This window comes from Triticum dicoccoides, chromosome 7A (assembly GCF_002162155.2).
Source record: "Triticum dicoccoides isolate Atlit2015 ecotype Zavitan chromosome 7A, WEW_v2.0, whole genome shotgun sequence".
NCBI classification, from domain to species: Eukaryota; Viridiplantae; Streptophyta; class Magnoliopsida; order Poales; family Poaceae; genus Triticum; species Triticum dicoccoides.
Window position 1 is genome coordinate 491,151,137 of NC_041392.1, and position 7,935 is coordinate 491,159,071.

Consider the following 7,935-nt stretch of genomic DNA (forward strand, 5'->3'; position numbering starts at 1 on the left):
CAAAGATCTAGTGCCAAACATTTTAGAGACTTCTTCTTCTAGCATTTGAGCACAATTTTCCTTTCCATCATTCTCACGAAAGATATTAAAAAGATGAAGCATATGAGGCAAACTCAATTCCATTTTTTTTGTAATTTTCTTTTATAAACTAAACTAGTGCTAAAATAAGAAACAAAAATATTCGATTGCAAGATCTAAAGATATACCTTCAAGCACTCACTTCCCCGGCAACGGCGCCAGAAAAGAGCTTGATGTCTACTACACAACCTTCTTCTTGTAGACGTTGTTGGGCCTCCAAGTGCAGATGTTTGTAGGACAGTAACAAATTTCCCTCGAGTGGATGACCTAAGGTTTATCAATTCGTGGGAGGCGTAGGATGAAGATGGCCTCTCTCAAACAACCCTGCAACCAAATAACAAAGAGTCTCTTGTGTCCCCAACACACCCAATACAATGGTAAATTGTATAGGTGCACTAGTTCGGCGAAGAGATGGTGATACAAGTGCAATATGGATGGTAGATATATGTTTTTGTAATCTAAAAATATAAAAACAACAAGATAACTAATGATAAAAGTGAGCGTAACTAGGAAACAAGGCCTAGGGTTCATACTTTCACTAGTGCAAGTTCTCTCAACAATAATAACATAATTGGATCATATAGCTATCCCTCAACATGCAACAAAGAGTCACTCGAAAGTCACTAATAGTGGAGAACAAACAAAGAGATTATGGTAGGGTACGAAACCACCTCAAAGTCATCCTTTCTGATCTATCTATTCAAGAGTCCGTAGTAAAATAACATGAAGCTATTCTTTCCGTTCAATCTATCATAGAGTTCGTACTAGAATAACACCTTAAGACACAAATCAACCAAAATCGTAATGTCACCTAGATACTCCAATGTCACCTCAAGTATCCATGGGGTATGATTATACGATATGCATCACACAATCTCATATTCATCTATTCAACCAACACAAAGAACTTCAAAGAGTGCCCCAAAGTTTCTACCGGAGAGTCAAGACGAAAACGTGTGACAACCCCTATGCATAAGTTCACGAGGTCACGGAAATCGCAAGTTGATCACCAAAACATACATCAAGTGGATCATGTGATATCCCATTGTCACCACAGATAAGCACATGCAAGACATACCTCAAGTGTTCTCAAATCCTTAAAGACTCAATCCGATAAGATAACTTTAAAGGGAAAACTCAATTCATCACAAGAGAGTAGAGGGGGAGAAACATCATAAGATCCAAATATAATAGCAAAGCTCGCGATACATCAAGATTGTGCCACCTCAAGAACACGAGAGAGAGAGAGAGAGAGAGAGAGAGAGAGAGAGAGAGAGACCAAACACATAGCTACTGGTACATACCCTCAGCCCCAAGGGTGAACTACTCCCTCCTCGTCATGGAGAGCGCCGGGATGATGAAAATGGCAACCGGAGAGGGATTCCCCCCTCTGGCAGGGTGCCGGAATGGGTCTAGATTGATTTTCGGCGGCTACGGAGGCTTCTGGAGGCGGAACTCCCGATCTATTCTGCCTCTCGATGTTTTTAGGGTACTAGTTGACCCATTGCGCCAAATGACGCAGAGACCTGTTGAAGACATGTTGTCGATGAAAATAGTTTCATGCTGCAAGAACGTTGAACTAAACCATGGTATTTTGTAAACATGTTAATTGCGTTGTTTAATAATAGTTTGGGAAAAGGGAATTTTTGCATAATATGAATATGTTCAATCTGAAAAAATGGCCACTATAATGAGGTAGTAAAGTTGGCATGGTTGTATTTTTTTTCTTGGGATGATGAGAGAGTAAAGCTGGCTTGGCTGTATTTTTTTAGCAAGTTTGAAAACATGCAGTATGATGAGAAAGCAAAGTTGGCATAGTTGTATTTTTTTAGCAAGTTTGAAAACATGGTTATCATGATGAAAAACTTGGGCATACATATATTTTTTGAAAAAAAAGAGGGGAAAAGATAAGAAACCTAAGAAAAAAAGATATAATATAGTCGGTTTATCTTAAAATAGTTGATTTATTTTAATAGCATAGAGTGAAAGTCGAAAGAAAAAAAATATTCGTTGGTATGAAAAATGAAGATAGAAGTGTTTTGAAATGTTGTCTCTCTCGATAAAAATCGGTAACAAATTTAATCCCCTTCAATTAGAAATATAGGTTTGTTGTCTACAATAAGATGTACATGCACATTTTACTTTGGTAGCGTGGAGTATAATTCAAAACCACATCGGGTTGAAAATATACATATTTTCAATAATCTTTTATTTGAGCAAGTACGCACGATAAGAATTAGACCCTTCTATATTAAAAAAAGGTACATATCCTTTGCCTAATATTTGCCTGACAAAATGTCCATCAGATGAATCAATCAAATAGGAGGAACTGGGGAGTATTTCAAACCGAAACAAAGAATTGATCCTAACTACGTGAAGTGCATTAGCTTTAAAGCCTCTGAATTATTTTGTTGCTACTCCACCAGGAAAGTGCAGGCCTTCAAGAATCAAAAGACACCACTTGAGCTCTCTTCGGTCTCATAAGCCCTGTTGTTTATATCCTTAACCCCAAAAGGTTGCCTCTTAGCATCTCTGTTGTTTTCTTGATCCTTATTAGGTGTCAGAATATCCTGAAGAAAATCCAGTTGATATCATATTATCATTAAATAAATCCATAGTTAACATGTGGATCGTGGGGAATGGCGAGATGCCATATTGGGGTTTGCAACACGAATAAAAGACCACTAATTTATACAAGGAGAAAAAAAATGCCTGAACACCCTGAAGATAGGCCATGACGACGCACTAAATATTTCAAAACGAGAAGTTATTTTGTCATCAAAAGAAAAAAAGATAAAGCACAAACCTTTTTCAAATATGTTCAGCTCGGCCCTCAAGAACAGCTGCAACAACTGCACAAGCACCAGTCCCAATAGCAACAGTTGCTCCTACAGTCCAGATCATACAGTTTATTTTGTATATCCACTATATGAAAGAAATGCCTGGAGATAAAAAGGATATCTCACTGAAAATCATCATACATCAGAGTTATTTACATTATGGGTTAATAATGTTATCGAGGACCAAAACATGTGTAACAAATGCATACCAAGATTTACTTGGTATTAGAACAAATCACATAGATTCAATCTTTGCTCAGTGAAAACTGAGGAAGAACTCCATAACTATCCTAACCTGCACTGATCATTGCATGATATCAATATTCCTCTTTTACAGAACTAAATTTCGACAACCATGTAAGCTCTGAACGTTGTTCTTGATTAAAAGGCCAAAAGGATAAACAAATGGAATAAGTCTCGCTGGGTAATTTGGAACAACTGATTCAACTTCTATAATTTGACCCTGCTAACAAATGATTTATTGGACAATTTGGACTGCTGTACAAAATTTAAGGGTGGAACTAATTGCTCAGTTTCTAATTTTTTTTACTTGGCACACCCACTGAATAAGGTGAGCTCATTCTCTTAAGAAAATAAAACAATGCTTGGGAAAATGCTTAGAAACAGTAGTAGCAAGTTAAAGATCAAGTTGGATGATGTAAGCGTGTTTTAATTCAATAAAGCTAGCCATGATGGCCTTTCCTAAAAAAAGTTAAAGATCAAGTTGGACAGAGTAAGGTCTAAATGGCATCTCCCTTTTTATAGAAGGCAAAAGACCTTAATGGCCTCGTGACTGAGTAAGATGTGTAGACGGAGAAACCATGCGTATGAAGCTGCTCAATACAACTTAACTGAATTCACTAACTTTAAGCAACAATGAAGAAAGAAGAAAGCATTCATAAAATGCAGGTTCTCTCTTCTTTGAACATATTACGTGACTCGGCATCTTCTTGTAGGAAAGAAAAAAAGCAAAGAGAGAAGGATAAAATAAGAACAAAGCCATGAACAGAGCATCGAGGAATCAGAATAACAATTTTGAAATACAATAATTTCAAAATCTTGCAAAATCATAACAAAAATTTCAGGAGTTATGAACAATTAGAAATACATTATACTGAAGGTTGAGTAAAATATGTCTTTTGGATTGAGCAAATATATAGTTGCAGAAATTTTGCAAATCAACACATAACAAGAATCTAAGGCTCTCTAGACTCCTTTTCCTTGCTAAATATGCACACTTTCCATGGAAATTTTTTCAATATATTTGTTCTATAAACAAATGCTTGCTTTCTTTCCTTTTTTTTGAAGCAGGTCGCATGCCATCAACAGCCCAACACCGAACAACCAGAGCCTAGTCACAACAATCATGCACGCAGCAGCAAGCCAGCAAAATAACACAACAGGTGCCCAGACACATACACGTAACTAAGCCAGTAGTAACCAAACACACAACAAGAACTTGTAGCTAGCAAGAGAGCGCTACGACCAAGTATGTATGATGCTACCACCAAGCCAGCCACAACAATCATGCACGCAACGGCAAGCCAGCAAAAAAATACAATGGGTGCCCGGACACACACAACACTAAGTCAGCAAGCACACACACAACAAGAACCTGTAGCAATCAAGCACGGAGGATAAGAGGACAGCTGGGACCGGAACAAAATTAACTTGCTAGCGACGGGATGCCTAGGCAGAAGCGACTGGAGGCGGCGGCAGCGACGAGTCCAGGCAGCAGCCGCGCGTGCATGAGACATGCATTTCATTAGTTGGCAATGGAAGCATCCATCATATTCATACATACCTTCGTTTCTTTATGAGCACTCCACTTCTCTGCCTCACCCCGTTGACCTCCACCTCAATAACCTGGTCAATCAACAACACATGATCTATGGGGTGATGATAAACCTTATCTGAAAATGGATGGGAGGCAGTGCGGAGTATTAGATCTCTGAACTCTGACGGGCCGATGAGCCAATGGAAGAAGGGGATGGTGAGGGCAGCATTGAACACGTAGGCCCAGCGCCGGAATGGACCATCCACAGGAGCACCTCAAGGACGGCCTCCTGCTGCTGGGCCTGCAAGCACCTCGCATACCACCTTCTTCTCCTCCTCGACGCCCAGCTCTTCTTCCTTCTGGCGAACTTCTGCATCTTGCGTGCGAACATCCCATCAAACAGTGCTCGAGCGGCTCATCCCTGTACTCCGTCTTCTCCACCATTGGCCGAGACCTAATTCGTCCTAGCAAAAGAAATCACATCATGAGCAAAAGAACAAATTTGCAACTAACAATTCAAATCGAGATTTATCCATTAGCTGTCCTAAAATATATAAATAGAAGGGTTTCTAATTGCCCACCTGAGCGTTTCGAGCTAATGCCGGAATCCATGGGTAGAGCGCCAGCTGCAAGTGTAGTCGCCCACAGTGGCGAAGCCAAGAGTTCAACGTTGTGATGTCAATTTAAAGTTGTGATGTCAAATACTTATGCTTGTGTGAAAACTGGTTTTTGCTTGATGTCTACTAATGCATGCCAAAATGTTGTGTAGTCAGTTGCCTACACAGCTAACCCCTGGCACCGCCACTGGCCGCCCACCCGCTGAGGCCGTCGTCAGCACACGACCGCAAGAGCCGCCGTCCGCCGCACCATGAGGAAGAGGCAGAGTGTAGCCTCCCGTACATAACCTCTGTGAGTTGTTTCCTTTTGAATTAAAAAGCATCTGAATGTACAAAGACCGAAACAACAGAATGAAGTGCAACTAAAATCCAAGGAAACATTCTGTGAAACTAATTTACTCCCTCTGCACTATATGTCTAATAAAGGCACTTGAAAACCAATCCAATGATAATTCTAATATGCGTTTTTATGAAAATCAATTGATCTGCTCTATACCGAATACTGATATGAATTGTCAATTCTGAACTCGGGAATCCTATTGAAATTAAAAGAAGGGAAAAAGAAATTATCCAGTTCTTTTTAGTTTCTACCTACATGATCCATTGGAGAAGCCAATAACCGTGCAGGAACCAGTCACTTAAGAAGGGGATGAGACAAACAAAGAGAAAGTCTAACACACTCTATTTGTACAGGAAGCAACAAAATGGTTGTCCTGGGAATTAAGGAAGTGAAGAAGAAGAGCTAACGAAGCAGCAAACCAAGGCCGCCGTCAGCCGCACGACCGCAAGAGCCGTCGTCCGCCGCACCATGAGGAAGAGGCGGAGTGCAGCCTCCCGTACAACGCGCCCGAGCCCCAGCCTCGTCGCAGCTCCCGATCCAGGAGTGGATCGAGCCGCCGCCAACCTCCAAGTCGCGTCCAGGTTGGGCCCGTCCTCTGTGGCACCGGCCGATGACCCTCTCTCATTTCAGCTGCCGCACCTCCCTTTCCTCTTTCCTCTCTCTTTCTCCCTCCTTCTCTCTCTCCCCCTCATTTTGTCTCTCAGCTAGGGTTCGTGTGTGAGGAGGGGCGCAGGCCGACGCCGGCCGGTCACCCTCTCCCGTCCACTGCCGGACCTCCCTCTCCTCTCCTCTCCCCTTTCTCTCCCTCTCATCTTCCTATCTCTCTCTCCTAGGGTTCGTGCGGGATGAGGGGACCGAAGTGTCCACGGCGTGCGGGGCGAGGGGATTGTGTTGCGTTGGGTGCGGGCGCGGCGCGCGGATGGGACAAATTCTCTCTCACCCGGCGCCGCTTACCCAGCGAATACAGACACGAGACGAGCCCACCAGTCATTGGACAGAAAAATAAACCGCGGAGTGAAAATAATTTAACTGCAAGTGAAGATCCAACGGCTTAAGCACGTCAGAAAGGCAGTTTGGACAGTCGATGAAGCCTCAATCGGGGGAGCCTTCTGGAGGTGAGTTGGCTAGCCTCATTATTGTTTTTAAATATGGATATATATATATATATATATATAGGGGAAAGAAGTCGGTCAGGGGAGCCACAAGGGGCCCATGAGGGTGGGGACGTGCCCGGGGGCAGGCACGCTGATGAAGCTATGTATCTAGGGTAGGGTCATGGATCTGTCCTAACTGCCCTACCCAAGGACATCTCTAAAAGAAATTACCTTTCAATCGACTTGAAGGTGTTCCACTCGACAGACTCGAAGACACTCGACCAAGAACCAATCACTCGACCAAGATCCAACCACTAGACGGCCAGGAGACCTAAAGTCACTCCGCACGCTAACGGTCGGTCATTAAATAGCTTTTATGGTCATCATAGCACTTTATTACTAGCGTTACCAGTAACGCCCCGCCTTAATGTACATTAAACCCTTTGTAACGTAGGCTGGTCGGGGTCCTGGCACACTCTATATAAGCCACCCCCCTCCTCCGAGACAAGGGTTCGCACCTCTGTAACTCATACTCACATAATCCAGTCGACCGCCTCCGGGCTCCGGGACGTAGGGCTATTACTTCCTCCGAGAAGGGCCTGAACTCGTAAACCTCGCGTGCTTACAACTTCTCCATAGCTAAGATCTTGCCTCTTCATACTTACCCCCCTACACTACTGTCAGACTTAGAACCACGGCAGTTGGCGCCCACCATGGGGCAGGTGTTTTAGCGTTTGTTGGAGGAGTTGCGACCTTTTCCGACCCGAATCATCATGGTTTTCGGCGGAGTTTCGATGGAGGGCCGCGAGATCCGTCTCGGCGCGCTCACGTTCATCGTCGACGACTCTGCTTGGCTCCAGGAGGCTCCGCTCGACGTGGACGCACTTCCTGCTCGCGGTGCAACGCACTTTAGCGCGTGCGTCCGCGGCGTTCTCCTGCGGCAACCGTCGACCCCCTACTGGTCGGCTCCTGTGTTGTCCTCCCTCCCTGTTTCCCGTCGGCGCAAGCGCTCCGGTCGGTCGAGACTTCAGCGGTGGGTGAGGCACGCGGTGGCACGTCAGTCGGCCACCCCTCAAGTCGCGGCGATCGTGCCCGACGAATCCCTCTACGGCCTGTTCGACCTGTCGACTGGCTCCACAGAGACCGCATCCGAGTGCGACAGCAGCGATCCAGCGGCGGAGGTTCTGAT

General features: G+C 43.9%; 1 long non-coding RNA gene across 1 annotated transcript; it reads right to left on the reverse strand.

The window, feature by feature from the left end:
• Window positions 1-2,289: 2,289 nt before the first annotated feature.
• Window positions 2,290-6,288, reverse strand: LOC119332690. Its single transcript, XR_005161091.1, has 5 exons — window positions 5,277-6,288; window positions 4,876-5,159; window positions 4,723-4,784; window positions 2,885-2,966; window positions 2,290-2,648 (listed from the first exon to the last, which is right to left on the reverse strand). It is a non-coding gene; the product is annotated as an uncharacterized LOC119332690 (long non-coding RNA).
• Between the last annotated feature and the right edge of the window lie 1,647 nt (window positions 6,289-7,935).